Source organism: Zootoca vivipara, chromosome 5, assembly GCF_963506605.1.
Source record: "Zootoca vivipara chromosome 5, rZooViv1.1, whole genome shotgun sequence".
Classification (NCBI taxonomy): Eukaryota; Metazoa; Chordata; class Lepidosauria; order Squamata; family Lacertidae; genus Zootoca; species Zootoca vivipara.
The window spans coordinates 39,064,120-39,082,096 of record NC_083280.1 but is presented as its reverse complement, the minus strand read 5'-3'; the positions used below and the strand labels follow the sequence as shown (position 1 = coordinate 39,082,096).

General features: G+C 41.6%; 1 protein-coding gene across 11 annotated transcripts in view; it reads left to right on the top strand.

The window, feature by feature from the left end:
- Window positions 1-5: 5 nt before the first annotated feature.
- Window positions 6-17,977, top strand: part of MAP3K13 (mitogen-activated protein kinase kinase kinase 13) — a 46,452-nt gene continuing 28,480 nt past the window's right edge. For 2 of the 11 annotated variants that reach the window (XM_060274612.1, XM_060274604.1), the window contains exons 1-3: window positions 1,365-1,470; window positions 5,391-5,520; window positions 15,756-17,975. The gene's annotated coding sequence lies outside the window, so the exon portion shown is untranslated. Of the gene's footprint in view, window positions 359-1,364; window positions 1,471-2,843; window positions 4,281-5,390; window positions 5,521-7,971; window positions 13,632-15,755; window positions 17,976-17,977 lie in introns of those variants that run through there. The other 9 variants (XM_060274605.1, XM_060274607.1, XM_060274609.1 and 6 more) reach the window with 9 other exon arrangements.

The window sequence follows — 17,977 nt, the reverse complement described above, 5'->3', positions numbered from 1 at the left end:
TAGTCTAGCATTCTGTTCCCAGAGGGACCATTCAGATGCCTATAGGAAGCCGCACCATGACATGACCGCAAAATCTCTCTCCCATTTGCCATCCCCAGCAACTAGTTTCCCGAGCCATCACGGGAATACCAGCCAGTTAGCAGTCTCCTACATGAATTTGTCGAGCCCACTTTTAAAGCCGCTGCCAGTCAGTCAGTGTTGTTGACAATATCGAGCTAGATGAACGAATGACCGCCTGTACAGCGATAACTTTCGTTCTCTCCAGGATCACACAGCTGCAAAACCATACAGGAAGGGATCGCATCTTCTGCTTCACCGGGGAAAGGGAAAGGATGAGGATCGCTCGCTTTTAGAAACGGTGAAGTCTGACTGTGCAAGCAATTTTCATTCATTTCTTTCTCCTCCTCCTCCTCCTCCTCCTCCTCCTCCTCCTCCTCCTCATGCCCGCCTACTCAGTCACTCACATACAGAGGCGCAGGGAAAGCCGCTCCGCCCACCCCGCCAGCCCCGCTCTTCTTTTCCAAACAATGGATCAGCTGCTCCACAGGCAGCGGGGTACCCTTGCAGGAGGGTAGCAGAGCAAGTAATCGTTGCTTTAGCGATGTCGATGTGAGGTTTCTACACCGTTTGCTTTGTTGTTTTGTTTTATTTTTTTGTTTTGTGGTCCCCTTTTATGTCCATCTCCAGCACAGTCAAGGAGAGAAAGAGAAAACTGGAGACAGATTTCTGGGGGGATTTTTGGCTCCCGGAGGCCAGTTTTGCCAACCCTTGGGTACGCCCCTGAGATGAATACACAAAACGAAAGCAGCTTTTTCACTTAGGTGTGAAAAAATACAAATAAAAATCGATCACGACACTATTTGAATGGCAATGCCCATCAACCTGGGGGAGGGGCGGGCGGTCCCCTCAAATATTTTATTGGGAGGGCTGAAGGAACCGTCTCCTAGGAGTTGGCCCCTATGGGGGTTGATCACAGTGCAATCCTGTGTGCATCTACTCAGAAGTAAGTCCACTTAGGTTCATTAAGGCTTACCCCTAGGTAAGCGTGTACAGTATATAGAACTCCAGCTTCCATTTCTGCTGCAGCTGCCGTCGAACCCCTCCGGCGGTATTTATCTATATGAGAGCGCTGTATTGGTTACTGCGGAATAGGAAACAGGAGGGAGAAATCGGTACTTGAATAGCCGCAAGCCGCTGGCCTTTCAGAGTTCACATTGGCATTAAAAGCGATTTAAGCTGAACACGCTTTAAGCTGCATCCCGAATTAAACGCCTTTATGTAAGACTTCCAAGCACTGCGCAGCTTCCGGAGGCGTCGTGGAGCCGGAAGTCGAGTACCCAAAACACAAGGTTGGAGGCAGAGAGCGTTTGCTTTAGTGTCAGGTGATGCCGGAAGTGACGCACTGTTGATGGCCCGGCAGGTGGGAGGAGGACCAATGGCCGCTAGTGGCTTCAGGACGGCGGTTGGGCGGTGAGTAACGGGGTGTTGTGAGTGCGAGCGAGCTATTTGGGGGGACGCGCGTCCTCGGCTCTGGCCGCTGTTTCCCGGTGTGGCGGCTGTTAGGCGCGCGGAGGCACCTCCGTGGTTTGGCCGGCGGGAGTTTCTCGCAGCATTTCCTTGTGAGAGGGCGCTGCTTTGGGCAGGGGGTCCTGCCGGTTCCTTTGCCCTGCTGGCTAAGAGGACTTTCCTCACCTCTGACACGGATTCCTGGCTACGTGGTGCGGGTAGGACCGCAGCTCAGCGCTGTTGTCTTTGGTGCGCGCAATCTGCACATCCGCGCCACATCCTCATATATCCTCGATATTTGGCAGATGGAAACAGGGACGCGCTTGTAGCAACCCTGTTCTGATTCCCCCAAAATCACTCCCTGAAACCCCTTCCCAACATTTCGCATGGCTGGATGTTCTTCACCACCACCTGCACACTCCATTCTGCCTTCCATCGATTAGGAACATATGAAGCTGCCTTACACTGGGTCAGACCGTTGGCCCATCTTGTTCAGTATTGTTTGCACTGATTGGCAGCAGCTCCTTAGTCTTTCAGACAGTGGATTTTCTCATCCCTCGCTAGAGATGCTTGTGATTGAACCTGGGACCTTCTGTGTGCCAAACATATGTTTTACCACTTCCCCAAGTCCTTTGCTGCCAAGGAGTGTGGTGCAGTCTCCTCCTTTGGAGGTCTTTAAGCGGAGGCTTGACAGCCATCTGTCAGGAATGCTTTGATGGTGTTTCCTGCTTGGCAGGGGGTTGGACTGGATGGCCCTTGTGGTCTCTTCCAACTCTGATTCTATGAGTCTAAGTCAAGTGAATCACTGTTCTTGTGGTAAAGATGCGTTAGGAAATGTGTGGTCTGTTCTTGTGGTAAAGATGCGTTAGGAAATGTGTGGTATGTGTGTGATCCTTGGTAGACTAATAGAATTGTAGAGTTGGAAGGGACCCAGTGGATACCATCTATGGCCCACACCTTGCAGCGTCCTGTTGCAGAGTTTACTGCTTGCAAGGGACATAGCTGCCAAGTTATCCCCTTTTTAAAGGGATTTTCCCTTATGCTGAATAGGCTTCCTCGCGAGAAAAGGGAAAACTTGGCAGCTATGGCAAGGGAACTGCCAGTTGTAGCTTTCCACCTGTTACTACAAAGCTGGGCCCTCTTCTATGGTGGAGCCTCCTCTCTGCTGACAGAACCTGGTGGAGTGGCACCTGTGCACCATCCTAACTCTCCCAGGAATCAGAGAGGGGGGATTGCCTTTTTAGGCTGTAATCAAGGCATAGGCAAACTCTGCCCTCCAGATGTTTTGGGACTACAGCTCCCATCATCCCTGACCACTGGTCCTGTGGGAGTTGTAGTCCCAAAACATCTGGAGGGCTGAGTTTGCCTAGGCCTGCTGTAATCCTAAATGCACTTCCCATAGAGTAAGTTCCACTGAACTCAGAGGACTAAATATGCGCAAACTTTGTAATGTGCCTGTTCATAAGCCCCATGGAATACAGTGGAAATAGCAGCATGAGTCTGTGCTTCTGTTAAATCAACAGTCTTAATTTTTTGCAACATGTTCTGTACAACTGTCTAATAGATAAATTTGATCTTATAGTTTAAATGTTTCAAGTTCTTCCTTCTAACCTGTTGCATGTAATTGACTGACATAATCTCTATGTGAGTATTCAGCAAGGCAGTCCTATTGTAGTTAGTGATTGTGATTTCAACTCATCTCAACGGCTTTGACAGAAGGATTGTAGATAAGTGTACATATTTTATAATTTTTATCTGTACTTAGGGCCAAATCAAACACCATATTTTTATGCAGATTTTTTGGGATGTGTGAGATGTTGTCCTTGCCTAGTCAAATGATTTAACATGGTTCCAGATTTAGAGTAGCTCATGTTCTGAATTTTCTTTCACAACACTCTTGTGCTTGATTATGCATATTGTTTTAAGTATGCTGCTACAATCTGTAATGTATTAACTACTAGTTATAATATCAAAAACAAGGATTTGTTTAGGGCTGTCATGTGATTAAATAACTTAGTTGATTAATGAGTGAAATAATGCATTTGTTAAATTTGCATATGCATTAAAACAACAGCTCTGAAAAAAGCAAGCTTTTAACTGATTAAGCTTTTAATTGATTAAATGTTGCAGCTGGTTTTTTCATTTGTAAAGTAGAGCATGGCCAGATAGGTAGGATATAAATTAAATAATACATGTTTGTAACTTGGAAGTGAGTTGCAGAGCTAATTTTTGCACCATCAAGAGAGCTTCTCTATGACCTTCCTTTTCATGTTTGATGCACAGGGGTGCAATAAAAGGGGTTGAAAGATTTACATTCTAGAAACAGTTCCTGGTAAGATATGTTAGAACAAATAAGTTCATTTAAATTTAAATTTGTTTCCTGCCATATCTTTTAGGCTTAAGTATTTGCTCATGGTGTCCTGATCACATGTTACATGCAAACATACATGAAAACACCTGCCATCAATGAAAGCATGCTTATCAATATATTTTCCCCAGGTTTGTGGCCCACCACAGGGTTGTTGTCTTGCACAGCAATGACCTAAGTGGGGAAATAGCAAGCGAACCCAGAATCAGGTGGAAGGTACTGAATAGAGTGTTCATTATAAAACAGAGAGCATTTAGTAGATACTGTACAAATTTGTCTAAAGGTTTTACAGTCTGTGCCCTTTTTTGTACCACCAGCTTAAATGAACTTGTCCTATGGAGAGATAGGCAGATGGAAGACTTTCTCAATGCTGACCGCATTGTTACAGAATTCCCTCCCAGGGGATGTGTGTTTCTTTCATTGACTGGTTTTGTTTTCTTCTGCTTTTAATTAATAATGATATTAGTCTATCTAGGTTCTTAATGTTATAATGTTTAAGCATTGCTGCTATTTTACTGCTGATTTTGAAATCAGTTGTTTTTAGATAGTTATTATTGTAAATCTTAGATTTTATTTTTAACCTGTTTTACAATTATTTTATGACCTTTGTATGTTTTGATTATGAGAGAATAAACATCTAAATGAACAAACAGTTAAAAAATAGTATGCATTAGTGAAAATGCCTGATTTGATGTCCATAGTCCAACTTTTAAAAGTTGACAATAATATTTTAATGTTACTGTGATGTCATTTTTGCTTCAAAAATGAATGAATTCTGCAGTCTTACACTAATTTATCAGGAAGTAAACCCTATTAATGTAGCAGTGCCCCATAGTGGTACAACCTTCTGGAATAGTTATGTTTATTTTATTATTATTTATTTTATTATTGTTATTTTATATACTATTTTAAAAATATTTTTCTTCTAAAGTGGATTTAAATTAAAAACAAAAGCAATTAAAGGGAAGTGTCAATAACAATATTAAATCACATTATTGTTTATAATCAAATCTGTTTCAACAAAGTTTGGACAAATGCACTTACTCTGTAAACCTTTCAGAAGCTGTAACTGAGAAGGTGAGAGAATAAACTCTCTTTGGAACAGTTAAATCCCACTTCTCAAGAAATTATTTTCTGCCTTTACTTCAGGCTGCCAGAAAGAAAAATGTTAAATTTAACCATGATTTTATTTAATATTTTTATGCAGTGTTGAGCAAATAAGCAGGTTCATGTAATAGTGCAGAGTTAAGTCCCCCCCCCATGCTGTGGACTTAAAGCATGGTGTACTCAATTTTGCATTTGTTTCTTGTAGTATTTTTAAGTTGTCCTAATCTTGTGCCTAAGCTATGCACCTTAAATGAAGTTTTCCCTCTTGGATTATATATCCAACAAGAACATTCCCTAGAATTTGGCAGGAAACAAACATAGTTTATTTACATAGTGTGATCTCTTTTGTAAATGTCATTAATCACAAAATGTGCATATGTTTGACTCACTGTTTGAATTTTTTTCCCAGTGCACTAAAACTCAGATTTTGGGGGATAGCATCAAACAGACCCAATCAGCAGGAATACATGGATAATTGAAGCTTCCAAAAATGAGTCGTGAATTGTTACCCTTCTTCTGGAATCCACAATTTGAGGACAGTAAGTAGTTATTTTTGCTCTGTCTGGTGTTTTGGAGACGCAACCTGTCAAGTGAACAAACAAACTCAAAAGGGGGGGGGGAGAAAAATCACTCTGATATTTACTTGATGTCACCCAAAAGGACTTGCTGATAAAGGCTTCTGTATGTTAGGAACATAAGCTTTCCTCTCTTGATATCTTTTAAATATTTATTAGTAGGTTTTAACAGCCATTATGCTTTGTGGAAGAAATTGCAGGTAGCAATCTTGGGCCATTAGAAAACATCCTGGAACAACATTATTAGGATTAACTAAAATTTCTCAAAACAGTGAGCAAGATTTCAGGCTCCCTACATGTTCAGTTAAAAAAAGAAAAAAGATGTTTCAGAACATGACTGGAAAAGCTCCATGATCTACAGGAATTAAGTGTAGATATGATGAGTCTTCATATATTTTTCATAAATCTGCTTCCAAATGGGGCTTCCAAATAATTTTGGCAAGGTCTGGGCAGGCAGAGGTCAAAGAAGAAAAGGGAGGGATGCGATGGGTGAGGAAATTGGTGTTGGATTGCTTATACGAAAGGACTCTTAACTTCCACATATTTGTGGAATCTCATTTAAGTTTCAAAGTTTTTAGGCAGCACTCTTACATTCCAAAACTTGTCTTAAGTACAATGACTAGACATTAGTTTTTAACATTTTTCTAAGAATCATAGGGAACCATATTTTGCATTAAATTTCAGGCCCTGAAATAAAACCACTGATTCATAGTATTGAGTTTACAGTCCTTTCTGTTTTTCTCCAATGAAAGTTAAATATATATTTTCTGGCCTCTCTTTGATACCTTTGTGCTCTAAATAGGCCTCTCTTTACATTGCATCTCAAGCAATATTGTATTTCCCCCCAATTTTAATCAGGTTTTTACAAGGAAATCTCTCTTGTCTTTAAAAAATGTAGTGAAAATTCCAATAAGAAATAGTCACTTTCTCCACTGAATACCCTGGAACTGCTGGTCCATTCCTTCAATGTACTTTTATCCATTTCTGTTCAGAACCTTCATCACCCATTCCATCATTGTTGATGCTGATCCAGATTTCTAGTGCCAGGGAAGAACAGGCTGTACAGCTGCTACAAGATTTTGTTGTAACTCAGTTGTCCGATAATAGATTCGTTCCAAATGATTCACTATTAAAGTTATCATAGCAAGACTCAGTTTAATGCTCATCATTAGAATTATAGTCTACTAGTGGATTTTAGCCCGTTTAAAAACGGGCGCTAGAGGAAGCGGCCTGCCGGGACTGGCTTGGCGGTGGCGGGTCTTCCCGCCACCACCAAGCCAGTTCGCAGCGGGGGCTTTTCGCCGTTTGCCTTCCCCTGAGGGGGAGGCAAACGGCGAAAAACCCCGCCGCGCCGCAAATCGGCTCCGGGACTGGCTTGGCGGTGGCGGGTCTTCCCGCCACCGCCAAGCCAGTCCGCAGTGGGGGTTTTTCGCCGTTTGCCTTCCCCTGGGGGAGGCAAACGGCGAAAAACCCCGCCGCGCCGCAAATCGGCTCCGGGACTGGCTTGGCGGTGGCGGGTCTTCCCGCCACCGCCAAGCCAGTCCGCAGCGGGGGTTTTTCGCCGTTTGCCTTCCCCTGGGGGAGGCAAACGGCGAAAAACCCCGCCGCGCCGCAAATCGGCTCCGGGACTGGCTTGGCGGTGGCGGGTCTTCCCGCCACCGCCAAGCCAGTCCGCAGCGGGGGGTTTTCGCCGTTTGCCTTCCCCTGGGGGAGGCAAACAGCGAAAAACCCCGCCGCGCCGCAATTCGGCTCCGGGACTGGCTTGGCGGTGGCGGGATGTTCCCGCCACCGCCAAGCCAGTCCGCAGCGGGGGCTTTTCGCCGTTTGCCTTCCCCTGGGGGAGGCAAACAGCGAAAAACCCCGCCGCGCCGCAATGCGGCTCCGGGACTGGCTTGGCGGTGGCGGGATGTTCCCGCCACCGCCAAGCCAGTCCGCAGCGGGGGGTTTTCGCCGTTTGCCTTCCCCTGGGGGAGGCAAACAGCGAAAAACCCCGCCGCGCCGCAATTCGGCTCCGGGACTGGCTTGGCGGTGGCGGGAAAAAGGGGAGGAATTCCTCCCCTTCTTCCCGCCGCTGCCAAGCCAAAGCGGGCCTCCCTCCGCGCCCGCTGCCGCTTCGGCTTCCTCGGGTTCCCCGAGGAAGCGCCGTCCCATGCCGGAGGTGTGCGGCAAGGCTGCCGGGGGGGGGAGCGCTTCTCTCCCCCGCCGCCTCACCGCGCACCTCCAGCATGAGACTGGGCTTCGGAGCGGCGGTTGGCGGAGCGGCAGTTGGCTGTTCCCTGTGTCCCGAGAGCACGGGTCCAATCCCTGTGTCCCTGGTTGTCCCTCCGTCCAATCCCTGTGTCTCTGGGGGACATGCGCAGTACCCCAGGGACACACGGGACATCTGGACGCAGGGACAACATGGACATTATTATATAGGATCACCTATATCTAATAGCATTGAATATATCGAAATCTCCACTAAAGATGGGAAAAATGTATGTGTGATCTGTTTGACATTTTCAATATTTGAATATCTGAAAGACTGTCTCATTCCCTACAGACCCTCTTGGGTGTTAAGATCAGCCCTATGGCTGTGTGATGAAGGGTGGGTAAATTTTGAGTTGATAGCAATAATTAATAATGAATAAAAAGGTAAAGGGACCCCTGACCGTTAAGTCCAGCTGTGGACGACTCGGGTTGCAGCGCTCATATCGCTTTACTGGCCGAGGGAGCCAGCATTTGTCCGCAGACAGCTTCCGGGTCATGTGGCCAGCATGACTAAGCCGCTTCTGGCGAACCAGAGCAGCGCACGGAAATGCTGTTTACCTTCCTGCTGGAGTGGTACCTATTTATCTACTTGCACTTTGACGTGTTTTCGAACTGCTAGGTTGGCAGGAGCAGGGACTGAGCAACGGGAGCTCACGCTGTCACGGGGATTCAAACTGCTGACCTTCTGATCGGCAAGCCCTAGGCTCTGTGGTTAGACCACAGCGCCACCCGCGTCCCTTAATAATGAATACATTTGATAAAATATTTTATTTAACATGCTTGCATTAGATTTAATAGTTTATGTTCCCTCAGAAAGAAAATTGCTTTATTGAAGTTTAATTTTTACTCCAAGTTGATAATTCATTGCTATTTATATGTATTTCTTTTTCTCTAGCTTTTAATCTAACTAATACATTTGGTACAGCATTATTTTGTTCTTCCTTGTGCTCTCTTCCACTGAGTTATTATTATTTTTCTGAACCATCTTCCCATTCCTAATTTTTACACAACAAAATGACTGGATCTAAAAATACTGAAAGTTTCTAACAATAGCAATACCCAGCCCCATGTTTGCAACCTCCTCTCTTCCTGTGTTATGAATTTATCATTAATAATCATACCTTAATTTTTGTTGTTTGGGGGAAATGCTCCTAATATGCCATCCAAATTAAACCTAACAACTATATATGGTTCCATTTTTAAGATTATCTTTAATTTTCTGAATATTCATTTCATAGTTTATTTTATACTGCAATTGTGATAAAGCTTGCACAAGTCTAATCCCAAACATCTAACAGGGTTAGTCTATCAAACAATGTGAGAATTTTGAACTTATCCCCAACAGAAACATGTACTAACAGTGGATCAATCTGTGTACTTTGTAGACAGATATAGTTCCATTCTTCTCAATTAACTATAGAAAATGTACTGGAAAATTCTAAAATTATGTAATCTGTGTACATCATGAAGTTGTAAATCATCCTAAGGATTTTCAAGTCCCATTATATGTGGAGTTAAAGTGCTTAACTTTGGCAGAATCATACCTTTACTGTTAGCTTTATGAAAATATTTAAAAATGATGTTGCTCTATATTGTTAAGTAAAGCATCTGTTCTGAACTAACTAGTAGTTGCAAAAGACATCGTATGTTGAATGCTGTATTTGAACAGAGTAAGTTTTGGGGAAAGGTCTGGCAGGCAGCAACCATTATAGGCGTGTGCCACATATGTGTGCAACTGCAAACATGTGCATTGATCCAAACCCAGAAGTGACCCCAAAACATCACAAAAGGGGGCAGGCAAGGTGGCCCTATGCAGGCCCTGCCAGCATGGAATGTAACCACCCCTACAAATCAGTTGCTGCCTGTACACATAATTAATGCATATTAGACATGATACGGAGAGTGATATATAACTCACAGAAAATTTGTCAAAATGTTACAGCATTGAAATATCTTTATGGTTGTGTTCACATTTATCGCTAAGCCATGATTTGTTCAGTAAATCATCTTAACAAGCATTTTATGGTCTGCTTTTCCAAAGCTTTCTTTTTTTCTAGTTGCTCTTGTCTCATGCATTTGAAGCATAGTCAGCATTTGGGGTTGAGTGCCCAAACAAACTACAGTGGTACCTCGACATCTGAATGCCTCGACTTCTGAAGGTTTCGACTTACAAAGTCGGCAAACCTGGAAGTATTTTCGCTGCGTGCGGGGTCTGCGCATGCGCAAAGCGCAAAATCACACTTCATGCATGTGCAAAAATGGTCGCATCGACATCTGAAGGTTTCGACTTACGAAGAGTGCCGTGGAACGAATCGCCTTCGTAAGTCGAGGTACCACTGTATAGTTAAAACAGGCCATGGTTCATATGCCAAAAATAAACCATGGGTTCACATAATGGTTTGTTGGTAGAAAAGAACCATGCTTAGTCTGCTGGGCTAGGTTCACATGTTCAAACAAGGCATAGTTCAAATAAAGCATAGACTAACAAAATTATGACTTTTTGTTATGTGTAAATCAGGCCATTGTCTAGCTCCACAACATAGAGTTAACATTTTATAAGACCCGCCCCCCTTGTATGCGGTATATTTAATTAAAAAAACTCTTATAGGGAAAAGGGGAATCTTCATCTTCACTTAGTGGTTGGTTCTAATTACAATAGCTAGGGTTTCTATAGCCAAAATGTATAATGAGGAATATGAGGGACAGTTGTTTGGATTAATAGAAAATATTCTGCTAAATGTGAATTGGCAAGTACCCTTGCTGTTGGAAAACTGTAAGACAATATGCTTTCGAATGATAACGGGCATCCAGAACATAATATGAAGTGCATCTCAGGTTAAAGTTTAAACCAATACTATTACTGCATGCACTAACTTGCTTCTACTAAAACTATACGGTAGCTTGACAGCTTTTCACCTGCAATCCTTCCAGATAAAGATGTTTAGGGTTAAGGTGTACATTTTAATGGATACTGTTGCCACATTTTTATTGAAATAGCTCAGAATTTGACATATTTGAATGCTGAACCTTTTGCTGAGTTGACTAAAAGGAGGCTTAAGATTTCAACCAATTTTCTGTTGGCTCCTGTCTTGTTATTCTGATTTGTTTACCAAGATTAAGCCAGAGTACTCCAGTTTGGATTTACTCTGGCTTAATGTAAACTAGAATCTGAAGTTGGTGTGCAAGGAGAGGACAGGCAAAGGAGGTATGTGGTCGTGAGGTTTGGCCATGCATCATAAATCATAAGCAGTATATGAAACTCTGGACAATTCTCCAGATACAGTATGGCCAGTATTCATCGAATGTGTCTAGTCCCTTTTATACATGTGAATCAGAGCTGTAAAGCAACTGTAAATGGTAATTTAAAATGTAAGCTTCACTTTATAGCTTCTGTTTGTACTATACATGTTTGTGTTACTGAACAGAACAGAGAACTGTGTTCTGCAAAAATTATGACAAAGCATGCATTTGAAAGGGATGTTAAAGTAGTTTATTCTGCAAGGAGGATTTCTCAGCACCCAGGATTGTTAATATAGAACTGGCTTTTCACAATTCCCTTTGCCCCAGTTAAGTCAAGAAGTATTACAGCTGTCAAGGGTATCACTATATGTGGGGTTTTTTCAGGCTTCTTCCCCAGCAATAAACTGGGCTGAAACTTCAGTGACAGGAAATTTTTAGAAAACTAATACTGTACGCTATTGCACAATATGCACCTCTCCAATGGTCTGCCACCTTTTTCTTGTAGGCCTTTTTTAGCATGATTCCAGCATATGTTGCTTCAGGCTCTAATTTAGAAAGAAGATGGAATTATAGCTGAAATTCTTCTATAGACTAGTTTTCTACAGTAGTAGGATTGCCAGGTTCCATATGGCATAGAGCTTCTGTGCCTTGAATAGAAGCAAGAATTACATATTACCTTTAGGCAACTGTAGCTCTAGCTGCCACAGTGTGCTCTAGTTCATAGTTATATAAAGAGGTTATATAAACAGGGATTTATATATAAAAACGGAAAGTTGCAAAATGAAGCACAGATCAAAATGCAGAGTTGCTTAGACTGTGGCAGTCACAATTAAGGTTACTAGATTTTGAAAATGAAAGGCCAACTATGTCTCAAATAATTGGCTAGAAGAGAGAATTTTGGCAAATTCACTTTTCTCACTGTAGATCTGTAGTGGGGGGGGGGGACTACAGATAGTAACATTTTCAACTGCTGGACACAGGGTCCCAGTTTGTATTTGGCAACATTAATATCATTGGTTGTGTTTGAACTGCTAAACCTTAGTTTAGTATTACGTGAATGAGCCTCAGACATGTCATCTTCACCTTTTCCTCTTCTACTCTGGGGTGACTTTTGCTTCTCTTTTTAACCACAGCTTAGTGTCCTATCCAAACCCAAGCAAACTATGACTTGCCATAAAACAAGCAAGCATTCACAGACAGAAATTTGCAGCTTGTCCACACCTCTGTCACTCAGGAGCTAAGTCATGGTTTGGCTTAGTTTTAATGTCCAAACCTGGGGTTGTAGTTTGCCCCACTCAAACAGACAAGGAGTGGTACGTCAAGAACATGCCTTGGTTACTGCACTTGGTTTGTTGGGAGTAAGGCAAATCACAAGCCCAAGTTCAAATGTAACTCACCAAATCATGGCTTAGCTCTAAAAAGTGAGGGAGGAGTGACCTAGTTTCAGTTTTCTCCCTGTGAACCAGCGTACTTGCTTGGTTTGGGATGATGGCCAAAGCTTCCCTACCCTTGAGTTAGGTGCTGTGATGAGACTGCCCGCTATTTTTAATATTTGCTTCCCTTTCTCATATTAACGTGTGTCATAGGACACAAGTTTGATGTGATTCAGTGGGAATTCTGAGTAAACATGCCTGCAATTGGGCTGTTAACCTACATGGGGAACATTTCTAGTAGGACAGACAAATTTAAATATACTTAGAAATGCTTATCAACAGATTTTCAGATTAAGAGTTTACTTGCTGGTGAAGACCAAAGTCCAGCATTATGTTTCCACCAGTGGCTGGCCAGATGCCTTTGGAAGCGCACACACAGGTCATGATAATGGCTTTTGTCTGTTGCATGTCACCAGCGTACTGCAAAGTATATTGCCACTTGAACATGAAAACTACCATGAGTAATAATTCTCTCTTCACTTATGTTTGTCTAGACCATTTTAAGAAACCAGTAAAATGATTTGTAAGGAGAAAAGAGTTGTGAAGCAGGTGTGTGTGTGCATTCTGCATGCTGGATTCAAGCAAAATCCATAGTGTAATCTTATTTTCCTTAAGGAATATGTCATTGGTTGCTAACTAAACTCTATGCTAGGCCTGGGTCAATACATTGCCCAGGACCAGTTTGGGAGCCGGAGTGTGATGCCGCCTTCACCCGGCGGTATATCATGGATAGGGCTTGCCTGTACCTGACTCCCTCCATGCGCCTGTCCAAACCCAAGCAAACTATGGCTATGAATTGTGTGGGTAGCATGGTGGAGCCTAACTACTGCAATACAAGCACTGAGCAGAGAAAAGAGCGGAAAGCTCTCACACAAGGAAGTAAAAATCCTGGGCTTACCTTGTGTTCTTTGATCTATCTCTTAAGTGTGTTGAATTCAACCTTTTGAGTACTTAGAGATAAGCCCTTATCAACCAACAGTTAAAATAACAAACCCTCCCACCTTGCTGAGTTGGACAGAAACTCCCCAAGGCTAGAGTAAATGTGTACAAATGTTATACCAGTCAGCCTTGATGGGGACAAAGTTTACACACTGAAGAGATCCACTGCAACAAAAGTTTTGCATTGTTTTATGTAGCCTAAGGCAGTTTAAAGTGAGTATTTTAAATTAAAATACCTAGTTTTTAACTCAATAGATTTAAATAGAGTGAGATCCAGTTCCTGCTAGCAAATGATGCACATTCAAGTAATCTGTAAATACACATACTGTAATGACTTCTGTGGAGGGCAAAAGAGGTGAGTGAGTGGGTTTTCCTATTGTCTGCTGTGAGTGAGAAAAGTGTCTCATGCACTCTGATAATTCAATGTGCCATAACTAGCAATGGGCCCATAGTAGAAAGAATAAATATTGACAGTACAAGCTTTAAATTTTTATTTTCTTGAAAAAATAGCAAATGTTTTATAAAGCTGTTGAACTTTTTCTTCCCAGTGGTTGGACACCTGTTTTATAGAACTTTTCAGTCATTTTATTTATGAACATTTATATTTATAATCAGTGCTTTTTTCTGGGGGGGGGGCACAGGGGTACACATACCTCTAAACATTTTGTGAATCTAAGTTTGGCCTTCTTGAGGGGCAGTATTTTGATATGAGTAGGAAAATGAGAGCACCCCTAAACATTTTTTTAGAAGCACTGTTTATAATGAACCATTCCGAAATCCCCCGCACTGTGAATATAGTTTTCTTTGTTCAAGACACTTGTATATGATATTCTTATTCTCAGTTATATTTTAGTTGGTTCCTTATTTCAAATAATAAAATACTGGATTCCTAATTTAATGTTAAGCACACACCTCTCCAGCTGGAATGAAAGCAAACTCATTCACCTGTCACCTAATTGTTTTTCTCTCTATATGTCATTGAGTTTCAATTGTCTATACATTTATACATGTTAAACTTTTGGATGGGTGGATCTGTTTTTGTCTGAGCGCAATTTACTATCTTTTAAAGGAAGGCACTTTGAAATATTGTATTTGTTGGTAAATACACTATTTTGAGAAGTTCTGATAACTTTTTTTTTTTTACTTTGTAGTCAGAACTTGGGATTTTACAGACCTAAATATTAAGGATTGCCTAACCACTAAAAAGAAGGTTGCTCTAGGTCTGGAATGTACCTTATCATTCCTGAGTTGTAGCATTCCTCTGATGTGAAATAGAGTCCTACATGTTTTGATTTTGTCAGGACAGTTGATAAGTTCATTGATGGAGCCTAAAGCAGGTATCAAGTTTTGAAGAATGCCCTAGATTGGTAAAATACAAGAAGAAGTTAGTGTGTACTGATGGACCGCTCTATAAATTGACCTGGGTGTCTCCAGAGGTGATGGCAGAGCTGAAACCTGACACTGCATTTTCAAGAATCTGATTATGATTTGGTTCATATGTAATGTAGACCTAAACCATGGGTTAGCACAAGCACACAGGCTCCCTAAAGGCAGATTGTGGTTGTTTTGCTTCTCCTCTGGCCCTGCTGTTGCAGTACTGTGAGCTAAACAATGATTTCATGTAGCATATTGCCGGAACCCGGGCTTGTACTTTTTGTGCTCCAGATAAACCATGAACTGGGTTACAGCAAGATTAGGGGAGCAGCAAAGCAGCCACAGTCTCCTCTCTGGGAACTTGCATATTCCTACTAAGTCATGGTTTGGCTTAGTATCACATGCAAACTGGGACTATAAGTCCTTAATTCAAAATATGGTGATGGTTTGGGAGTCATAAAAATACTGGTTCAGTTCAGATGTAATACTAATTGTTTGGTGTTTCATGAGGAAGTCTTGGGCTTGTGTACCCCCTTTTCTTGCCTTTTCCTTCTTCTGTACACACTCTGTATACACTATTTTTGACAGAACTAGGAAGTACAGGAAGGAATTTGAGGGAGGAGGGAGTGTATGATCCCAAGTTTTGTTGTGTGGTTCCAAACTATGGCTTGGAATTATGTTTGAATAGAGCCAGTGAGACTCTGAGGTTGTACATTTCATATAGCTTCATGAGGACAAGGTTTCTTAAAATATATTTACTAGTTTACAATATATAAAATCTTATATAACGTAAACATTATAGTTATATTTTGTTGAATTTCATATTTTTGTATTTAGGGAATCCCTTGGATTCAGTTCTCTTTGGAAGACCATGTGAAAAGTATATGCAGAGCCTGGTGCAATTCAAGCAAATACTTTCTTTTAAAAAATCTTATTAGTCTTGTTTTATTTGGCTATTTTCAGATAGAAGAATCCAGTGTTGGAATGTCTTACTCTTGCTCTTTGAAGCTGCACTGAGTGTCAGCTTGGTTTATCTACCTTGAAGAGCAAATCAATGCACAGCTTGAAGAGAGGGCATGGGACATTGCTGGGACTGGAACAATGATCAGGTACCAGAATGAACCTTAGATTTAGAATGGAAATAATATTAATAAGTGAGAATTAGAGTAGCTTTCTTTTTCAACATAACAACATGTGAAATGTTAGGGTCTGTACCAACATAATTCTACAATTCTGGAGGAAAGGTGAGATATAAATATCAATAACATTAACAACCAATTTCATACAGTTCTTTTAATTGCACCTAACACTTCAAATGTTGTTCTCCTTTGGGAGGAGTTGCCATTTTCAAAACCAAGTTCTAGGTTTCTCTATTTACTGTGTTCGCTTTATTATACATACGATCCTATATTATTTTCCTTTTATATACTCCTCACATCTGAGCATAATATTTAGTTTTTAACTTGGGATTGGATACAGACTTAGTTATGCTTAGAGTAGCTCCCCCTGAAACCAATGGGGTTTGTTACAGTAACTCAAATCCCATTTCAGTGGACCTTCTCTAAGCACAATTAAGTCTGGATCCAACCCTTGGTGTAATGGTGTATGCTTCAAGTAATGTAGGTCTCTGGTTAATAAATGGACTAGTTTCCTATAGCAGATATCAGATATTTGATAGATTTGTCATGCAAGATCTATTCGGATGGCTGGCTTTGCTGTTATATTGTATGCACTCATCATATAATGAAGGGAGAGAGCTTTTATGTTTTGCAGCTTTTCTACATGCTGTTCTAATATTCACCTCACGTATCAGCATTGTTTTCATTATCTTCCGGTCCCACTTGCCCCACACCCATCCCAGCTGGCAGGGTCTGTATCATAACCCTTTGATGCTGTGTCGCAGGGGTTTGATTGGTAGCATCTGCCTGCTCTGTGATGAGATCCCTCTGAAGAAAGGCAGGCTGTTGTTGCCTGATTCTGATTGGCTGTCCCACCTGACTCTCCTCTTCTCTCCCCCCCTCCTTTTTCAGAGCACACACCACGGCAGGCTGTATTCTGAAACCTAAAACAGCCCCGTATACATCCATTCATGAATCTGTGACGTCAGTAGTGTCTGTGTTCTCCTTTGCAGCGGGGTTGCAGGATTGTGTGGGTGGAATTTCCTTGCTGTATTTTGCAGATCAGGTTTGGGTTTCGTTTTTCTGCCATCCACACCATAACGCATGAAAATGGAGCAGGATTGTAGAAATTACTCACCGCTGTAAGTATATTAACAAAATCTGTCTTCCTTCAAGGGGCTGCATTTGCAAAATGACCGATGTTACCTTCCTGCCATTTATTTCAGAGGAGCAGATGGATGGTGCATTTGGGGTGTGAGTGGACTGGAAAAAAATGCTGAATGACACCATATTAAAGCCAAGAATATTTCTGTTTCTGCCCATTTATTTCTTTGTAGAGCAAACATAGACATGTTTCATTTGCTGTTCTGGAGGTTGTGTAATGGTCCTTCCCTCTTTTTAAAACGGGAGGGAATGCATTTTTGTGGCTGTCTGAAAAGGAAGAGATTGCAAATAGCTAGGGGGAAAATTGCAACTGATCTTAAAACAGGAGGCTTCTCCCTCTTCCCACCTCCTTGTGAAAATGTAATCTTCAATGGTGGTACAGCTTTTTAATAAAACTTAATATGTTTGTCAATATATTTTGACTGGATTTGGGAACAATTTAGGCGTTGATGAGAAGTTTAATGATTAAATCCTTCCATAGAAATGAAAATGGCTTCTTTTAGCATAAAAATAATAATTAGGTAGCTTGGTTCTACACTTTGTATAGAGCATTATACATATAGTCCCAATGATTTACTGTTTACCGAGATTATCCTTCCTGGGGTTTGATTGTACTGCTTGCTAGAGAAATCAGTGAGAGTTCATATGGAATGGAAATGCATCTTACCCTTGAATCTTGCCCTTTCAGAAATTGCCTGAAAAAAGAAGTACCAGAAGTGACAAAAACAAATGTCAGGCAAATGCCTTGGACCTAATAGTTCTGGCTCCACTTCATTTTTAATGCTCCCATCCTAAGTTACAACATAGTGTTTTCCTAAATTTATTGCTGAAATTGGAAATATAAGTAAAGCTCTATTTTTGACATTGTGCCTGGAATAAAAGACGAGTGTAACAAAAAAAGGT